Below are 19,733 nucleotides of genomic sequence, written 5' to 3'. Positions count from 1 at the left end.
CCCATATATATGTATGGAGTCAGTTTGCAACTGAAAAGGTACTTTGTGTTCCCAACAAGCTAGGTGAAGATCGGCTTTAACACACACATATCTCTCAGAACTGAGCATGTGGAGAGACGTTCGTTCATCTAGCATTACGGGAAAAGTTTGCAGGTGAAACTTTTATTCTGGTTTCTCAGTCTGTATCCTAGTGCCGGTTTGAATTTCCTGCAGGTTTCAGTGTAAAACCATGTTGGATCTAGTACCTCCCCATATATATGTAAGGAGTGTTGTTTGCAAGTCAAAAGTAACTTTGTGTTCCCAACAAGCAACGTGAAGAACGGCATTTACCCACAATTATTTCTCATAACTGAACATGTGGAGAGACGTTCGTTCATCTAGCACAAAGGGAACGGGTCGCTGGAGAAACTTTTACTCTGGTTTCTCAGTGTGTTTCCTAGTGCCAGTTTAAAGTTCCTGCAGTTTTCACTGTAAACCCGAGTTGGAGCTAGTACCTCCCCATATATATTTATGGAGTGCAGTTTGCAACTGAAAATGTACTTTGTGTTCCCAACAAGCTAGGTGAAGTTCGGCTTTAACACACACATATCTCTCAGAACTGATCATGTGGAGAGACGTACGTTCATCTTGCATTACGGGAAAAGTTTGCAGGAGAAACTTTTAGTCTGGTTTCTCAGTCTGTATCCTAGGGCCGGTTTGAATTTCCTGCAGTTTTCACTGTAAAACCGAGTTGGAGCTAGTACCTCCCCATATATATCTATGCAGTGTAGTTTGCAAATGAAAAGGAAGTTTGTGTTCCCAACAAGCTAGGTGAAGTACGGCTTTCACACACAATCATCTCTCAGAACGGAGCATGTTGGGAGACGTTCGTTCATCTAGCACAAATGGAACGGTTTGCAGGAGAACCTTTTACTGTGGTTTCTCAGTCTGTTTCCTAGTGCCGGTATGAAAATCCTGGAGTTTTCACTGTAAAACCGAGTTGGAGCTAGTACCTCCCCATATATATTTATGGAGTGTAGTTTGCAACTGAAAAGGAACTTTGTGTTCCCAACAAGCTAGGTGAAGGACGGCATTCACACACACTTATCTCTCAGATCTGAGCATGTGGAGAGATGTTCGTTCATCTAACACAAGGGAAAGTTTGCAGGAGAAAATTTTACTCTGTTTTTTCAGTCTGTTTCCTACTGCAGGTTTGAGGTTCCTGCAGTTTTCACTGTAAAACCGAGTTGGAGCTAGAACTTCCCCATATATATGTATGGATTTTAGTTTGATAATGGAAAGGAACTTTGTGTTCCCAACAATCTAGGTGAAGGACGGCTTTCACACACACTATAGTCTCAGAACTGAGCATGTGGAGAGACTTTCGTTCATCTAGCAAAAAGGGAACGGGTTGCAGGAGAAACTATTACTCTTGTTTCTCAGTGTGTTTCCTAGTGCCGGATTGAAGTTCCTGCCGTTTTCACTGTAAAAAAGATTTGGGCACTTACCTCCCCATATATATGTATGGAGTGTATTTGGCACCTGAAAAGGAACTTTGTGTTCCCAACAAGCTAGGTGAAGGACGGCTTTCACACACATATATCTCTCAGAACTGAGCATGTGTAGAGACGTTCGTTCATCTAGCCCAAAGGGAACGGGTAGCAGGGGAACCTTTTACTGTGGTTTCTCAGTCTGTTTCCTAGTGCCGGTTTGAAGTTCCTGCAGTTTTCACTGTAAAACCGAGTTGGAGCTTGTACCTCCCCATATATATGTATGGAGAGTAGTATGCAACTGAAAGGAACTTTGTATTCCCAACAAGCTAGGTGAAGGACGGCTTTCACACACAATTAACTCTCAGAACTGAGCATGTGGAGAGACGTTCTTTCATCTAGCAAAAATGGAACGGGTTGCAGGAAAAACTTTTACTCTGGTTTCTCAGTCTGTTTCCTAGGTCCGGTTTGAAGTTCCTGCCGATTTCACTGTAAAAAAGAGTTGGAGCTCTTTCCTCCCCATATATATGTATGGAGTGTATTTTGCAACTGAAAAGGAACTTTGTGATCCTACCAAGCTAGGTGAAGAACGGCATTTACCCACAATTTTTTCTCATAACTGAACATGTGGAGAGACGTTCGTTCATCTAGCACAAAGGGAACGGGTTGCTGGAGAAACTTTTACTCTGGTTCCTCAGTGTGTTTCCTAGTGCCGGTTTAAAGTTCCTGCAGTTTTCACTGTAAAACCGAGTTGGAGCTAGTACCTCCCCATATATATGTATGGAGTGCAGTTTGCAACTGAAAATGTAATTTGTGTTCCCAACAAGCTAGGTGAAGATCGGCTTTAACACACACATATCTCTCAGAACTGATCATGTGGAGAGACGAACGTTCATCTAGCATTACGGGAAAAGTTTGCAGGAGAAACTTTTAGTCTGGTTTCTCAGTCTGTATCATAGTGCCGGTTTGAATTTCCTGCAGTTTTCACTGTAAAACGGTGTTGGAGCTAGTACCTACCCATATATAAGTAGGGATTGTAGTTTGCAACTGAAAAGGAACTTTGTATTCCCAACAAGCTAGGTGTAGTATGGCTTTCACACACACTTATCTCTCAGAACTGAGCATGTGGAGAGACGTTCGTTCATCTAGCACAAAGGGAACGGGTTGAAGGAGAAACTTTTTCTCTGGTTTCTCAGTCTGTTTCCTAGATCCGTTTTGAAGTTCTTGCAGTTTTCACTGTAAAATCGAGTTGGAGCTAGTACATCCCATTATATATGTATGGATTGTAGTATGCCACTGAAAGTAACTTAGTATTCCCAACAAGCTAGATGAAGTACGGCTTTCACACACAATAATCTCTCAGAACTGAGCATGTGGTGGGACCTTCGTTTATATAGCACAAAGGGAAATGGTTGCAGGGGAAACTTTTACTCTGGTTTCTCAGTGTGTTTCCTAGTGCCGGTTTGAATTTCCTGCATTTTTCACTGTAAAACAGAGGTGGAGCTAGTACCTCCCCATATATATGTATGGAGTGTAGTTTGCAATTGGAAAGGAACATTGTGTTCCCAACAAGCTAGTTGAAGGACGGCTTTCACACACACTGATCTCTCAGAAGTGAGCATGTGGAGAGACGTTCGTTAATCTAGCCCCAAGAACGGGTTGCAGGAGAAACTTTTAGTCTGTGTTCTCAGTCTGTATCCAAGGGCCGGTTTGAATTTCCTGCAGTTTTCACTTTAAAACCGAGTTGGAGCTAGTACATCCCCATATATATGTATGGAGTGTAGTTTGCAAATGGAAAGGAAGTTTGTGTTCCCAACAAGCTAGGTGAAGGACGGCTTTCACAAACACTTATCTCTCAGAACTGGGCATGTGGAGTGACGTTCGTTCATCTTGCACAAAGGGAACGGGTTGCAGGAGAAACTTTTTCTCTGGTTTCTCAGTCTGTTTCCTAGATCCGTTTTGATGTTCTTGCAGTTTTCACTGTAAAATCGAGTTGGAGCTAGTACATCCCATTATATATGTATGGATTGTAGTATGCCACTGAAAGGAACTTAGTATTCCCAACAAGCTAGATGAAGTACGGCTTTCACACACAATAATCTCTCAGAACTGAGCATGTGGTGGGACCTTCGTTTATATAGCACAAAGGGAAAGGGTTGCAGGGGAAACTTTTACTCTGGTTTCTCAGTGTGTTTCCTAGTGCCGGTTTGAAGTTCCTGCATTTTTCACTGTAAAACAGAGGTGGAGCTAGTACCTCCCCATATATATGTATGGAGTGTAGTTTGCAATTGGAAAGGAACATTGTGTTCCCAACAAGCTAGTTGAAGGACGGCTTTCACACACACTGATCTCTCAGAAGTGAGCATGTGGAGAGACGTTCGTTAATCTAGCCCAAAGAACGGGTTGCAGGAGAAACTTTTAGTCTGTGTTCTCAGTCTGTATCCAAGGGCCGGTTTGAATTTCCTGCAGTTTTCACTTTAAAACCGAGTTGGAGCTAGTACATCCCCATATATATGTATGGAGTGTAGTTTGCAAATGGAAAGGAAGTTTGTGTTCCCAACAAGCTAGGTGAAGGACGGCTTTCACAAACACTTATCTCTCAGAACTGGGCATGTGGAGTGACGTTCGTTCATGTAGCACAATGGGAACAGGTTGCAGGGGAAACTTTTTCTCTGGTCTCTCAGTCTGTTTCCTAGTGCAGTTTTGGAGTTCTTGCAGTTTTCACTGTAAAACCGAGTTGGAGCTAGTACATCCCCATAGATATGTAGGGAGTGTTGTTGGCAACTGTAAAGGAATTTTGTGTTCCCAACATTCTAATTGAAGCACGGCTTTCACACACACTTATCTCTCAGAACTGAGCATGTGGAGAGACGTTCTTTCATCTAGCACAAAGGGAACGGGTTGCAGGAAAAACTTTACTCTGGTTTCTAATTGTGTTTCTTAGTGCCGGTTTGAAGTTCCTGCAGTTTTCACTGTAAAACAGAGTTGGAGCTAGTACCTCCCCATACATATGTATGGAGTGCAGTTTGCAACTGAAAAGGAACTTTGTTTTCCCAACAATGTGGGTGAAGGACGGCTTTCACACACACTTATCTCTCAGAACTGAGCATGTGGAGAGACGTTCGTTCATCAAGCATTACGGGAAACGTTTGCAGGAGAAACTTTTACTGTGGATTCTCAGTCTGTTTCCTAGTGCCGGTATGAAGTTCCTGGAATTTTCACTGTAAAACCGAGTTGGAACCAGTACCTCCCCATATATATTTATTTTGTGTAGTTTGCAACTGAAAAGGAACTTTGTGTTCCCAACAAGCTAGGTGAAGGACGGCATTCACACACAATTATCTCTCAGATCTGAGCATGTGGAGAGACGTTCGTTCATCTAACACAAGGGAAAGATTGCAGGAGATAATTTTACTCTGTTTTTTCAGTCTGTTTCCTAGTGCCGGTTTGAAGTTCCTGCAGTTTTCACTGTAAAACCGAGTTGGAGCTAGAACCTCCCCATATATATGTATGGATTGTAGTTTGAAAATGTAAAGGAACTTTGTGTTCCCAACAATCTAGGTGAAGGACGGCTTTCACACACACTATTCTCTCAGAACTGAGCATGAGGAGAGACTTTCTTTCATCTAGCAAAAAGGGAACGGGTTGCAGGAGAAACTATTACTCTGGTTTCTCAGTGTGTTTCCTAGTGCCGGATTGAAGTTCCTGCCGTTGTCACTGTAAAAAAGATTTGGAGCACTTACTTCCCCATATATATGTATGGAGTGTATTTTGCACCTGAAAAGGAACTTTGTGTTCCAAACAAGCTAGGTGAAGGACGGCTTCCACACACATATATCTCTCAGAACTGAGCATGTGTAGAGACGTTCGTTCATCTAGCCCAAAGGGAACGGGTTGCAGGGGAACTTTTAATGTGGTCTCTCAGTGTGTCTCCTAGTGCCGGTTTGAAATTCCTGCAGGTTTCAGTGTAAAATCGTGTTGGAGATAGTACCTCCCCATATATATGTATGGAGTGCAGTTTGCAACTGAAAAGGTACTTTGTGTTCCCAACAAGCTAGGTGAAGATCGGCTTTAACACACACATATCTCTCAGAACTGAGCTTGTGGAGAGACGTTCGTTCATTTAGCATTACGGGAAAAGTTTGCAGGTGAAACTTTTAGTCTGGTTTCTCAGTCTGTATCCTAGGGCCGGTTTGAATTTCCTGCAGTTTTCACTGTAAAACCGAGTTGGATCTAGTACCTCCCCATATATATCTATGCAGTGTACTTTGCAAATGGAAAGGAAGTTTCTGTTCCCAACAAGCTAGGTGAAGGACGGCTTTCACACACAATCATCTCTCAGAACAGATCATGATGGGAGACGTTCGTTCATCTAGCACAAGTGAAACGGTTTGCAGGAGAAACTTTTAATCTCGTTTCTCAGTCTGTTTCCTAGTGCCGGTTTGAAGTTCCTGCAGTTTTCACTGTAAAACCGAGTTGGAGCTAGTCCATCCCAATGTATATGTATGGAGTGTAGTATGCCACTGAAAGGAACTTTGTATTCCGAACAAGCTAGGTGAAGTACGGCTTTCACACACAATTATCTCTCAGAACTGAGCATGTGGAGAGACGTTCGTTCATCTAACAAACAGGGAAAGTTTGCAGGAGAAAATTTTACTCTGGTTTCTCAGTCTGTTTCCTAGTGCCGGTTTGAAGATCCTGCAGTTTTCACTGTAAAACCGAGTTGGAGCTAGTACCTCCCCATATGTATGTATGGATTGTAGTTTGCAACAGAATAGGATGTTTGTGTTCATAACAATCTATGTGAATTACGGCTTTCACACACACTTATCTCTTAGAACTGAGCATGTGGAGAGACGTTCGTTCATGTAGCACAACGGGAAAGTTTTGCAGGGGAAACTTTTGCTCTGGTCTCTCAGTGTGTCTCCTAGTGCCGGTTTGAAGATCCTGCAGGTTTCACTGTAAAACCGAGTTGGAGCTAGTACTTCCCCATATATATGTAAGGAGTGCAGTTTGCAACTGAAAAGGATCTTTGTGTTCCCAACAATTTAGGTGAAGGGCGGCTTTCACACACACTTATCTCTCAGAATTGAGCATGAGGAGAGACGTTCGTTCATCTAGCACAAAGGGAACGAGTTGCAGGAGAAACTATTTCTCTGCATTCTCAGTCTGTTTCCTAGTTCCGGTTTGAAGTTCTTGCAGTTTTCACTGTAAAACCGAGTTGGAGCTAGTCCATCCCAATGTATATGTATGGAGTGTAGTATGCCACTGAAAGGAACTTTGTATTCCGAAAAAGCTAGGTGAAGTACGGCTTGCACACACAATTATCTCTCAGAACTGAGCATGTGGAGAGACTTTCGTTCATCTAACAAACAGGGAAAGTTTGCAGGAGAAAATTTTACTCTGGTTTCTCAGTCTGTTTCCTAGTGCCGGATTGAAGTTCCTGCAGTTTTCACTGAAAAACAGAGTTGGAGCTTGTACCTCCCCATATATATGTATGGATTGTAGTTTGAAAATGGAAAGGATCTTTGTGTTCCCAACAAGCTAGGTGAAGGAAAGCTTTCTCACAAAATTATCTCTCAGAACAGAGCATGTGGAGAGACGTTCATTCATTTAGCACAAAGGGAACGGTTTGCAGTAGAAACTTTTACCGTGGTTTTTCATTCTGGTTCCTAGTGAGGGTATGAAGTTCCTGGATATTTCACTGTAAAAACGAGGTGGATCTAGTATCTCCCCAAATATATGTATGGAGTGTAGTTTGCAACTGAAAAGGAACTTTGTGTTCCCAACAAGCTAGGTGAAGTACGGCTTTCACACACATTTATCTCTCAGAACTTAGCAAGGGGAGAGACGTTCGTACATATAGCACAAAAAGAAAGGGTTGCAGGAGAAATTTTACTCTGGTTTCTGAGTCTGTTTCCTACTGCCAGATTGAAGTTCCTGAAGTTTTCAATGTAAAAAACTTTTGGAGATTGTACTTCCACATATATATGTATGGATTGTTGTTTGCAACTGAAAAGGAAGTTTGTTTCCCAACAAGCTAGGTGAATTACGGCTTTCACACACAATTATTTCTCACATCTAGGCATGTAGAGAAACGATCCTTCATCTCGCATAAATGGAATGGGTTGCATGGGTAACTTTTACTCTGGTTTCTCTGTCTGTTTCCTAGTGCCGGTTTGAAGTTCCTGCAGTATTCAATGTAAATCCTAGATGGAGCTTGTACCTCCCAATATATATTTATGGAGTGTAGTTTTCAAATGGAAAGGAACTTTGTGTTCCCAACAAGCTAGGTGAAGGACGGCTTTCACACAAACTTATGTCTCAGAACTGAGCATGTGGAGAGACGTTCATTCATCTAGCACATATGGAACGATTTGCAGGGAAAGTTTTACTGTGGTTTCTCAGTCTGTTTCCTAGTGCCTGTTTGAATTTCCTGCTGTTTTCACTGTAAAACCGAGTTGGAGCTAGAACCTCCCCATATATATTTATGGAGTGTACTTTTCAACAGAAAAGGAACTTTGTCTTCCTAACAACTTACGTGAAGTACGGCTTTCACACACACTTAACTCTCAGAACTGAGCATGTGGAGAGACATTCATTCATCCAGCACAAAGGGAAAGGTTTGCAGGGGAATCTTTTACTCTGCTTTTTCATTCTGTTTCCGTGTGCCGTTTGAAGTTCCTGCAGTTTTCAATGTAAAAGCGAGTTGGAGCTAGTACCTTCCTATATATATGTATGGAATGTAGTTTCCAACTGAAAAGGAACTTTGTCTTCCCAACAAGCTAGGTGAAGAACGGCTTTCAGACACACTTATCTCTCAGAACTGAGCATGTGTAGGGACGTTCGTTCGTCTAGCACAAAGGGACCGGGAGGCAGGAGAAACTTTTACTCTGGTTTCTCAATCTGTTTCCTAGTGCCGTTATGAAGTTCCTGCAGTTTTCACTGTAGAACCGAGTTGGAGCTAGTACCTCCCCATATATATTTATGGAGTGTAGTTGGCAACACGAAAGGAACTTTGTGTTCCCAACAAGCTAAGTGAAGGACAGCTTTCACACAAACTTATCTCTTAGAACTGAGCATGTGGAGAGACGTTCGTTCATCTAACTCAAATGGAACGGATTGCAGGAGAAATTTAAGTCTGGTTTCTCAGACTGTATCCTAGGGCCGGTTTGAATTTCCTGCAGTTTTCACTGTAAAACCGAGTTGGAGCTAGTACCCCAACATATATATATATGGAGTGTAGTTTGCAAATGGAAAGGAAGTTTGTGTTCCCAACAAGCTAGTTGAAGGACGGCTTTCACCCACACTCATCTCTCAGAACAGAGTATGTTGGGAGACGTTCGTTCTTCTAGCACAAATGGAACGGTTTGCAGGAGAACCTTTTACTGTTGTTTCTCAGTCTGTTTCCTAGTGCCGGTATGAAGTTCCTGGAGTTTTCACTGTAAAACCGAGTTGGAGCTTGTACCTCCCCATATATATTATGGAGTGTAGTTTGCAACTGAAAGGAACTTCGTGTTCCCAGCAAGCTAGGTGATGGACGGCATTCACACACACTTATCTCTCAGAACTGAGCATGTGGAGAGACGTTCGTTCATCTAACACAAGGGAAAGTTTGCAGGAGAAACTTTTACTCTGGTTTCTCAGTCTGTTTCCTAGGGCCGGTTTGAAGTTCCTGCCGTTTACACTGTAAAAAAATTTGGAGCACTTACCTCCCCATATATATGTATGGAGGGTATTTTGCAACTGAAAAGGAACTTTGTGTTCCCAACATTCTAGGTGAAGGACGGCTTTCACACACACATATTTCTCAGAACTGAGCATGTGTAGAGACGTTCGTTCATCTAGCATAAAGAGAACGGTTTGCAGGAGAAACTTTTACTCTGGTTTCACAATCTGTTTCCTAGTGCCGGGTTGAAGTTCCTGCAGTTTTCACTGTAAAACTGATTTGGGCTTGTACCTCCCCATATATATGTATGGATTGTAGATTGCAACTGAAAAGGAACTTTGTGTTCGCAACAATCTACGTGTAGGACGGCTTTCAAACACACTTATCTCTCAGAACTGAGCATGTGTAGAGACGTTCGTTCATCTAGCACAAAGAGTATGGGTTGCAGGGAAACTTTTACTCTGGTTTCTCAGTCTGTTTCCTAGTGCCGGTTTGAAGTTCCTGCAGTTTTCACTGTAAAACCGAGTTGGAGCTAGTACCTCCCCAAATATATATGTATGGAGTGTAGTTTGCAACTGAAAAGGAACTTTGTGTTCCCAACAATCTAGGTGAAGTACGGCTTTCACACACACTAATCTCTCAGAAATGAGCATGTGGAGAGACTTTTGTTCATCTAGCAAAAGAGAACGGGTTGCAGGAGAAAATATTACTCTGGTTTCTCAGTGTGTTTCCTAGGGCCGGATTGAAGTTCCTGCAATTTTCACTGTAAAACAGATTTGGAGCTAGTACCTCCCCATATATATGTAAGGAGTGCAGTTTGCAACTGAAAAGGATCTTTGTGTTCCCAACAATTTAGGTGAAGGGCGGCTTTCACACACACTTATCTCTCAGAATTGAGCATGAGGAGAGACGTTCGTTCATCTAGCACAAATGGAACGGAATACAGGAGAAACTTTTACTCTTGTTTCTTAGACTGTTTCCTAGGGCCGGTTTGAAGTTCCTGCCGTTGTCACTGTAAAAAAGATTTGGAGCACTTACTTCCCCATATATATGTATGGAGTGTATTTTGCACCTGAAAAGGAACTTTGTGTTCCAAACAAGCTAGGTGAAGGACGGCTTCCACACACATATATCTCTCAGAACTGAGCATGTGTAGAGACGTTCGTTCATCTAGCCCAAAGGGAACGGGTTGCAGGGGAACTTTTAATGTGGTCTCTCAGTGTGTCTCCTAGTGCCGGTTTGAAATTCCTGCAGGTTTCAGTGTAAAATCGTGTTGGAGATAGTACCTCCCCATATATATGTATGGAGTGCAGTTTGCAACTGAAAAGGTACTTTGTGTTCCCAACAAGCTAGGTGAAGATCGGCTTTAACACACACATATCTCTCAGAACTGAGCTTGTGGAGAGACGTTCGTTCATTTAGCATTACGGGAAAAGTTTGCAGGTGAAACTTTTAGTCTGGTTTCTCAGTCTGTATCCTAGGGCCGGTTTGAATTTCCTGCAGTTTTCACTGTAAAACCGAGTTGGATCTAGTACCTCCCCATATATATCTATGCAGTGTACTTTGCAAATGGAAAGGAAGTTTCTGTTCCCAACAAGCTAGGTGAAGGACGGCTTTCACACACAATCATCTCTCAGAACAGATCATGATGGGAGACGTTCGTTCATCTAGCACAAATGAAACGGTTTGCAGGAGAAACTTTTAATCTCGTTTCTCAGTCTGTTTCCTAGTGCCGGTTTGAAGTTCCTGCAGTTTTCACTGTAAAACCGAGTTGGAGCTAGTCCATCCCAATGTATATGTATGGAGTGTAGTATGCCACTGAAAGGAACTTTGTATTCCGAACAAGCTAGGTGAAGTACGGCTTTCACACACAATTATCTCTCAGAACTGAGCATGTGGAGAGACGTTCGTTCATCTAACAAACAGGGAAAGTTTGCAGGAGAAAATTTTACTCTGGTTTCTCAGTCTGTTTCCTAGTGCCGGTTTGAAGATCCTGCAGTTTTCACTGTAAAACCGAGTTGGAGCTAGTACCTCCCCATATGTATGTATGGATTGTAGTTTGCAACAGAATAGGATGTTTGTGTTCATAACAATCTATGTGAATTACGGCTTTCACACACACTTATCTCTTAGAACTGAGCATGTGGAGAGACGTTCGTTCATGTAGCACAACGGGAAAGTTTTGCAGGGGAAACTTTTGCTCTGGTCTCTCAGTGTGTCTCCTAGTGCCGGTTTGAAGATCCTGCAGGTTTCACTGTAAAACCGAGTTGGAGCTAGTACTTCCCCATATATATGTAAGGAGTGCAGTTTGCAACTGAAAAGGATCTTTGTGTTCCCAACAATTTAGGTGAAGGGCGGCTTTCACACACACTTATCTCTCAGAATTGAGCATGAGGAGAGACGTTCGTTCATCTAGCACAAAGGGAACGAGTTGCAGGAGAAACTATTTCTCTGCATTCTCAGTCTGTTTCCTAGTTCCGGTTTGAAGTTCTTGCAGTTTTCACTGTAAAACCGAGTTGGAGCTAGTCCATCCCAATGTATATGTATGGAGTGTAGTATGCCACTGAAAGGAACTTTGTATTCCGAAAAAGCTAGGTGAAGTACGGCTTGCACACACAATTATCTCTCAGAACTGAGCATGTGGAGAGACTTTCGTTCATCTAACAAACAGGGAAAGTTTGCAGGAGAAAATTTTACTCTGGTTTCTCAGTCTGTTTCCTAGTGCCGGATTGAAGTTCCTGCAGTTTTCACTGAAAAACAGAGTTGGAGCTTGTACCTCCCCATATATATGTATGGATTGTAGTTTGAAAATGGAAAGGATCTTTGTGTTCCCAACAAGCTAGGTGAAGGAAAGCTTTCTCACAAAATTATCTCTCAGAACAGAGCATGTGGAGAGACGTTCATTCATTTAGCACAAAGGGAACGGTTTGCAGTAGAAACTTTTACCGTGGTTTTTCATTCTGGTTCCTAGTGAGGGTATGAAGTTCCTGGATATTTCACTGTAAAAACGAGGTGGATCTAGTATCTCCCCAAATATATGTATGGAGTGTAGTTTGCAACTGAAAAGGAACTTTGTGTTCCCAACAAGCTAGGTGAAGTACGGCTTTCACACACATTTATCTCTCAGAACTTAGCAAGGGGAGAGACGTTCGTACATATAGCACAAAAAGAAAGGGTTGCAGGAGAAATTTTACTCTGGTTTCTGAGTCTGTTTCCTACTGCCAGATTGAAGTTCCTGAAGTTTTCAATGTAAAAAACTTTTGGAGATTGTACTTCCACATATATATGTATGGATTGTTGTTTGCAACTGAAAAGGAAGTTTGTTTCCCAACAAGCTAGGTGAATTACGGCTTTCACACACAATTATTTCTCACATCTAGGCATGTAGAGAAACGATCCTTCATCTCGCATAAATGGAATGGGTTGCATGGGTAACTTTTACTCTGGTTTCTCTGTCTGTTTCCTAGTGCCGGTTTGAAGTTCCTGCAGTATTCAATGTAAATCCTAGATGGAGCTTGTACCTCCCAATATATATTTATGGAGTGTAGTTTTCAAATGGAAAGGAACTTTGTGTTCCCAACAAGCTAGGTGAAGGACGGCTTTCACACAAACTTATGTCTCAGAACTGAGCATGTGGAGAGACGTTCATTCATCTAGCACATATGGAACGATTTGCAGGGAAAGTTTTACTGTGGTTTCTCAGTCTGTTTCCTAGTGCCTGTTTGAATTTCCTGCTGTTTTCACTGTAAAACCGAGTTGGAGCTAGAACCTCCCCATATATATTTATGGAGTGTACTTTTCAACAGAAAAGGAACTTTGTCTTCCTAACAACTTACGTGAAGTACGGCTTTCACACACACTTAACTCTCAGAACTGAGCATGTGGAGAGACATTCATTCATCCAGCACAAAGGGAAAGGTTTGCAGGGGAATCTTTTACTCTGCTTTTTCATTCTGTTTCCGTGTGCCGTTTGAAGTTCCTGCAGTTTTCAATGTAAAAGCGAGTTGGAGCTAGTACCTTCCTATATATATGTATGGAATGTAGTTTCCAACTGAAAAGGAACTTTGTCTTCCCAACAAGCTAGGTGAAGAACGGCTTTCAGACACACTTATCTCTCAGAACTGAGCATGTGTAGGGACGTTCGTTCGTCTAGCACAAAGGGACCGGGAGGCAGGAGAAACTTTTACTCTGGTTTCTCAATCTGTTTCCTAGTGCCGTTATGAAGTTCCTGCAGTTTTCACTGTAGAACCGAGTTGGAGCTAGTACCTCCCCATATATATTTATGGAGTGTAGTTGGCAACACGAAAGGAACTTTGTGTTCCCAACAAGCTAAGTGAAGGACAGCTTTCACACAAACTTATCTCTTAGAACTGAGCATGTGGAGAGACGTTCGTTCATCTAACTCAAATGGAACGGATTGCAGGAGAAATTTAAGTCTGGTTTCTCAGACTGTATCCTAGGGCCGGTTTGAATTTCCTGCAGTTTTCACTGTAAAACCGAGTTGGAGCTAGTACCCCAACATATATATATATGGAGTGTAGTTTGCAAATGGAAAGGAAGTTTGTGTTCCCAACAAGCTAGTTGAAGGACGGCTTTCACCCACACTCATCTCTCAGAACAGAGTATGTTGGGAGACGTTCGTTCTTCTAGCACAAATGGAACGGTTTGCAGGAGAACCTTTTACTGTTGTTTCTCAGTCTGTTTCCTAGTGCCGGTATGAAGTTCCTGGAGTTTTCACTGTAAAACCGAGTTGGAGCTTGTACCTCCCCATATATATTATGGAGTGTAGTTTGCAACTGAAAGGAACTTCGTGTTCCCAGCAAGCTAGGTGATGGACGGCATTCACACACACTTATCTCTCAGAACTGAGCATGTGGAGAGACGTTCGTTCATCTAACACAAGGGAAAGTTTGCAGGAGAAACTTTTACTCTGGTTTCTCAGTCTGTTTCCTAGGGCCGGTTTGAAGTTCCTGCCGTTTACACTGTAAAAAAATTTGGAGCACTTACCTCCCCATATATATGTATGGAGGGTATTTTGCAACTGAAAAGGAACTTTGTGTTCCCAACATTCTAGGTGAAGGACGGCTTTCACACACACATATTTCTCAGAACTGAGCATGTGTAGAGACGTTCGTTCATCTAGCATAAAGAGAACGGTTTGCAGGAGAAACTTTTACTCTGGTTTCACAATCTGTTTCCTAGTGCCGGGTTGAAGTTCCTGCAGTTTTCACTGTAAAACTGATTTGGGCTTGTACCTCCCCATATATATGTATGGATTGTAGATTGCAACTGAAAAGGAACTTTGTGTTCGCAACAATCTACGTGTAGGACGGCTTTCAAACACACTTATCTCTCAGAACTGAGCATGTGTAGAGACGTTCGTTCATCTAGCACAAAGAGTATGGGTTGCAGGGAAACTTTTACTCTGGTTTCTCAGTCTGTTTCCTAGTGCCGGTTTGAAGTTCCTGCAGTTTTCACTGTAAAACCGAGTTGGAGCTAGTACCTCCCCAAATATATATGTATGGAGTGTAGTTTGCAACTGAAAAGGAACTTTGTGTTCCCAACAATCTAGGTGAAGTACGGCTTTCACACACACTAATCTCTCAGAAATGAGCATGTGGAGAGACTTTTGTTCATCTAGCAAAAGAGAACGGGTTGCAGGAGAAAATATTACTCTGGTTTCTCAGTGTGTTTCCTAGGGCCGGATTGAAGTTCCTGCAATTTTCACTGTAAAACAGATTTGGAGCTAGTACCTCCCCATATATATGTAAGGAGTGCAGTTTGCAACTGAAAAGGATCTTTGTGTTCCCAACAATTTAGGTGAAGGGCGGCTTTCACACACACTTATCTCTCAGAATTGAGCATGAGGAGAGACGTTCGTTCATCTAGCACAAATGGAACGGAATACAGGAGAAACTTTTACTCTTGTTTCTTAGACTGTTTCCTAGGGCCGGTTTGAAGTTCCTGCCGTTTTCACTGTAAAAAAGTGTTGGAGCTCTTTCCTCCCCATATATATGTATGGAGTGTATTTTGCAAATGAAAAGGAACTTTGTGTTCCCAGCAAACTAGGTGAAGGACGGCTTTGAAACACACATATCTCTCAGAACTTAGCATGTGTAGAGACTTTCGTTCATCTAGCACAATGGGAACGGGTTGCAGGAGAAAATTTTACTCTGGTTTCTCAGTCTGTTTCCTAGTGCCGGTTTGAATTTCCTGCAGTTTTCACTGTAAAACCGAGTTGGAGCTAGTACCTCCCCATATGTATGTATGGATTGTAGTTTGCAACAGAATAGGATGTTTGTGTTCATAACAATCTATGTGAATTACGGCTTTCACACACACTTATCTCTTAGAACTGAGCATGTGGAGAGACGTTCGTTCATGTAGCACAACGGGAAAGTTTTGCAGGGGAAACTTTTGCCCTGGTCTCTCAGTGTGTCTCCTAGTGCCGGTTTGAAGATCCTGCAGGTTTCACTGTAAAACCGAGTTGGAGCTAGTACTTCCCCATATATATGTATGGAGGGTAGTTTGGAACTGAAAAGGAACTTTGTGTTCCCAACAATCTAGGTGAAGGACGGCTTTCACACACACTTATCTCTCAGAACTGAGCATGTGGAGAGACGTTCGTTCATCTAGCACAAGGGAACGGGTTGCAAGAGAAACTTTATCTCTGGATTCTCAGTCTGTTTCCTAGTGCCGGTTTGAAGTTCCTGCAGTTTTCACTGTAAAACCGATTTGGAGCTAGTACCTCCCCATATATATGTATGGAGTGTAGTTTGCAATTGGAAAGAAACATTGTGTTCAAAACAAGCTAGTTGAAGGACGGCTTTCACGCACACTGATCTCTCAGAAGTGAGCATGTGGAGAGACGTTCGTTCATCTAGCCCAAAGAACGGGTTGCAGGAGAAACTTTTAGTCTGTTTTCTCTGTCTGTATCCTAGGGCCGGTTTGAATTTCCTGCAGTTTTCACTGTAAAACCGAGTTGGAGCTAGTACCCCCCCATATATATATATGGAGTGTAGTTTGCAAATGGAAAGGAAGTTTGTGTTCCCAACAAGCTAGTTGAAGGACGGCTTTCACACACACTCATCTCTCAGAACAGAGTATGTTGGGAGACGGTCGTTGTTCTAGCACAAATGGAACGGTTTGCAGGGGTAACTTTTACTGTGGTTTCTCAGTCTGTTTCCTAGTGCCGGTATGAAGTTCCTGGAGTTTTCACTTTAAACCGAGTTGGAGCTAGTACCTCCCCATATATATTTATGGAGTGTAGTTTGCAACTGAAAGGAACTTCGTGTTCCCAACAAGCTAGGTGAAGGACGGCATTCACACACACTTATCTCTCAAAACTGAGCATGTGGAGAGACGTTCGTTCATCTAACACAAGGGAAAGTTTGCAGGAGAAAATTTTACTCTGGTTTTTGAGTCTGTTTCCAAGTGCCGATTTGAAGTTCCTGCAGTTTTCACTGTAATACCGAGGTGGAGCTTGTACCTCCCAATATATGTGTATGGAGTGTAGTTTGCAACTGAAAAGAACTTTGTTTTCCCAACAAGCTAGGTGAAGGACGGCTTTCACACACAATTATCTCTCAGAAGTGAGCATGTGGAGAGACGTTCGTTCATCTAGCACAAAGGGAACGGGTTGCAGGGGAAACTTTTTCTCTGGATTCTCAGTCTGTTTTCTAGTTCCGGTTTGAAGTTCTTGCAGTTTTCACTGTAAAACATAGTTGGAGCTAGTACATCCCAATATATATGTATGGAGTGTTGTATGCCACTGAAAGACACTTTGTATTCCCAACAAGCTAGGTGAAGTACGGCTTTCACACACAATTATCTCTCAGAACTGAGCATGTGTGGAGACTTTCGTTCATCTAACAAACAGGGAAAGTTTGCAGGAGAAAATTTTACGCTGGTTTTTCAGTCTGTTTCCTAGTGCCGGTTTGAATTTCCTGCAGATTTCACTGAAAAACAGAGTTGGAGCTAGTTCCTCCCCACATATATGTATGGAGTGTAGTTTGAAAATGGAAAGGAACTTTGTGTTCCCAACAAGCTAGGTGAAGGAAAGCTTTCTCACACAATTATCTCTCAGAACAGAGCATGTGGAGAGACGTTCGTTCATTTATCACAAATGGAACGGTTTGCAGGAGAATCTTTTACTGTGGTTTTTCAGTCTGTTTCCTAGTGCCGGTATGAAGTACCTGGATTTTTCACTGTAAAACCGAGTTGGATCTACTATCTCCCCATAAATATGTATGGAGTGTAGTTTGCAACTGAAAAGGAACTTTGTTTTCCCAACAAGCTAGTTGAAGTACGGCTTTCACACAAAGTTATCTCTCAGAAATGAGCATGTGGAGAGACGTTCGTTCATCTAGCACAAAGGGAACGGTTTGCAGGAGAAATTTTTCTCTTGTTTCTCACTCTGTTTCCAAGTTCCGGTTTGAAGTTCTTGCAGTTTTCACTGTAAAAACGAGTTGGAACAATTACATCCCAATATATATGTATGGATTGTAGTATGCCACTGAAAGGAACTTTGAATTCCCAACAAGCTAGGTGAAGTACGGCTTGCACACACAATTATCTCTCAGAACTGAGCATGTGGAGAGACGTTCGTTCATCTAACAAACAGGGAAATTTTGCAGGAGAAAATTTTACTCTGGTTTCTCAGTCTGTTTCCTAGTGCCGGTCTGAAGTTCCTGCAGTTTTCACTGAAAAACAGAGTTGGAGCTATTACCTCCCCATATATATGTATGGAGTGTAGTTTGAAAATGGAAAGGAACTTTGTGTTCCCAACAAGCTAGGTGAAGGAAAGCTTTCTCACACACTTATCTCTCAGAAATGAGCATGTGGAGAGACGTTCGTTCATCTAGCACAAAGGGAACGGTTTGCAGGAGAAACTTTTTCTCTGGATTCTCAGTCTTTTTCCAAGTTCCGGTTTGAAGTTCCTGCATTTTCACTGTAAAATCGAGTTGGATTTAGTACCTCCCCATATATATGTATGGAGTCTAGTTTGCAACTTAAAAGGAACATTGTGTTCCCTACAAACTGGGTGAATTACGGCATTCTCACACAATTATTTCTCAGATCTGAGCATGTGGAGAGACGTTCGTACATCTAGCACAAAAAGAAAGGGTTGCAGGAGAAACTTTTACTCTGGTTTCTCAGTCTGTTTCCTAGTGCCAGATTGATGTTCCTGAAGTTTTCAATGTAAAAAACTTTTGGAGAATATACTTCATCATATATATGTATGGATGGTAGTTTGCAACTGAAAAGGAAATATGTGTTCCAAACAAGCTAGGTGAAGAACGGTTTAAACACAGGGTTAACTCTCAAAACTGAGCATGTGGTCAGACGTTCGTTCGTCTAGCACAAAGGGAACGGTTTGCAGGAGAAACTTTTACTCTGGTTTCTCAGTCTGTTTCCTAGTGCAGATTTGAAGTTTCTGCAGTTTTCACTGTAAAACCGAGTTGGTGCTTGTACCTCCCCATATATATGTATGGAGTGTAGTGTGCAACTGAAAGGAACTTTGTATTCCCAACAAGCTAGGTGAAGGACGGCTTTCACACACAATTATCTCTCAGAAGTGAGCATGTGGAGAGACGTTCGTTCATCTAGCACAAAGGGAACGGGTTGCAGGGGAAACTTTTTCTCTGGATTCTCAGTCTGTTTCCTAGTTCCGGTTTGAAGTTCTTGCAGTTTTCACTGTAAAACGTAGTTGGAGCTAGTACATCCCAATATATATGTATGGAGTGTTGTATGCCACTGAAAGACACTTTGTATTCCCAACAAGCTAGGTGAAGTACGGCTTTCACACACAATTATCTCTCAGAACTGAGCATGTGTGGAGACTTTCGTTCATCTAACAAACAGGGAAAGTTTGCAGGAGAAAATTTTACGCTGGTTTTTCAGTCTGTTTCCTAGTGCCGGTTTGAATTTCCTGCAGATTTCACTGAAAAACAGAGTTGGAGCTAGTTCCTCCCCACATATATGTATGGAGTGTAGTTTGAAAATGGAAAGGAACTTTGTGTTCCCAACAAGCTAGGTGAAGGAAAGCTTTCTCACACAATTATCTCTCAGAACAGAGCATGTGGAGAGACGTTCGTTCATTTATCACAAATGGAACGGTTTGCAGGAGAATCTTTTACTGTGGTTTTTCAGTCTGTTTCCTAGTGCCGATATGAAGTACCTGGATTTTTCACTGTAAAACCGAGTTGGATCTACTATCTCCCCATAAATATGTATGGAGTGTAGTTTGCAACTGAAAAGGAACTTTGTTTTCCCAACAAGCTAGTTGAAGTACGGCTTTCACACACAGTTATCTCTCAGAAATGAGCATGTGGAGAGACGTTCGTTCATCTAGCACAAAGGGAAGGGTTTGCAGGAGAAATTTTTCTCTTGTTTCTCACTCTGTTTCCAAGTTCCGGTTTGAAGTTCTTGCAGTTTTCACTGTAAAAACGAGTTGGAACAATTACATCCCAATATATATGTATGGATTGTAGTATGCCACTGAAAGGAACTTTGAATTCCCAACAAGCTAGGTGAAGTACGGCTTGCACACACAATTATCTCTCAGAACTGAGCATGTGGAGAGACGTTCGTTC

This window comes from Camelus dromedarius, chromosome 8, assembly GCF_036321535.1.
Source record: "Camelus dromedarius isolate mCamDro1 chromosome 8, mCamDro1.pat, whole genome shotgun sequence".
Lineage (NCBI taxonomy): Eukaryota > Metazoa > Chordata > Mammalia > Artiodactyla > Camelidae > Camelus > Camelus dromedarius.
This window is presented reverse-complemented; position numbering follows the sequence as displayed.